Source organism: Arachis hypogaea, chromosome 20, assembly GCF_003086295.3.
Source record: "Arachis hypogaea cultivar Tifrunner chromosome 20, arahy.Tifrunner.gnm2.J5K5, whole genome shotgun sequence".
Lineage (NCBI taxonomy): Eukaryota > Viridiplantae > Streptophyta > Magnoliopsida > Fabales > Fabaceae > Arachis > Arachis hypogaea.
Genome location: NC_092055.1, coordinates 54,970,337 through 54,971,744, shown reverse-complemented (window position 1 = coordinate 54,971,744; position 1,408 = coordinate 54,970,337). Strand labels below are relative to the sequence as shown.

General features: G+C 42.3%; 1 non-coding gene across 1 annotated transcript; it reads right to left on the bottom strand.

The window, feature by feature from the left end:
* Positions 1-934: 934 nt before the first annotated feature.
* Positions 935-1,038, bottom strand: LOC112787147 (small nucleolar RNA R71). The gene has a single exon (XR_003194577.1). It is a non-coding gene; the product is annotated as a small nucleolar RNA R71 (small nucleolar RNA).
* Between the last annotated feature and the right edge of the window lie 370 nt (positions 1,039-1,408).

Genomic DNA, 1,408 nt, shown 5'->3' with positions numbered 1-1,408 from the left:
TTGCCGGAAGGAATTTTGCCGATCGTGCAATTTCCTAAATCGTAGCATAACAAGTTTATGCGCATCAAGTTTATGGCGCCGTTGCCGGGGATTGGTTTTCGATTGACAATTCTCAAATTGGAAGTTAACTAGATTGAGCATTTTTTTTTGTTTTGATTAATTCAGTACAAGTTACTTGTTGAATTTTAATTTCTGCGCTCTGTTACATGCTTTCTTTCTTTATGCCTTTAAATTCAAGCAACTAACTCACTGACTCACTAACTGTTTGAATTAATTCCTCAACTGCTCTAACCATACTCTTCCATTAACCAAGAGTATTTCACTTGTTTGTTGCCTGTGCTGTGTTCTTGTATGACAGGTAGGAGAGGAGAGACATCAACTCCTCCATATACCGAACCAGAGGACCCTTCATAGACTGAGAAGGGAAGCAAGAGGGAAGAGAGTACTGGGAGAAGAGGAATCTGAAGGAGAATCTGAGGACAATTTTGAGGAAGCTTTAGATCTCAACATGGATAGAGAAGTTCACAACCATGAGAGAGCTGATGGAAACAATGCCATTCCTGAGAGGAGGGTTCTTAGTTCATACATAAACCCAACCTCTGGGAATTGTGGTAGCAGCATCCAGAAACCACCCATTCAGGCCAACAATTTTGAGCTCAAACCACAGCTAATATCACTTGTGGAGAATCATTGTTCATTTGGTGGAAGTGCTAATGAAGACCCAAACCAACATCTCACAAAATTCCTGAGAATTTGCGACACTGTGAAGTCCAATGGAGTCCAGGAAGATGCCTATAAACTGCTTTTGTTCCCATTTTCACTTAGGGACAAGGCAGCTAAGTGGCTGGAATCATTCCCAAGGGGGAGCCTAACAACCTGGGACGAGGTGGAAAGCAAGTTTCTGGCACGTTTCTACCCCCCACAAAAGGTCAATAGGCTTCGATCTGAGGTTCAGACTTTTAGACAACAAGATGGTGAAACTCTCTACGAGGCATGGGAGAGATTCAAGGATTTGACAAGGAAATGCCCACCAGACATGTTCCATGACTGGGTGCAATTGCATATTTTCTATGATGGACTGTCTTATGAATCAAAGAAGGCTGTAGACCATTCATCAGGAGGTTCATTGAACAGGAAAAAGACTGTGGAAGAAGCCATTGAAGTGATTGAGACAGTGGCTGAGAATGAGTACTACTATGCATCAGAGAGACACAACACTAAGGGAGTCATGGAGCTGAACCATGTTGATACAATTCTAGCCCAAAACAAGGTGTTTGCCAAGCAACTAGCAGAGCTCACCAGGAAATTAGAAACAAAACAAGTGGCTGCAATACACACACAAGATCAAGAGGAAGAAAGTACTGAAGGAGGTGATTGGGAAGAGGCTAATTATGTAGGAAATCAACAA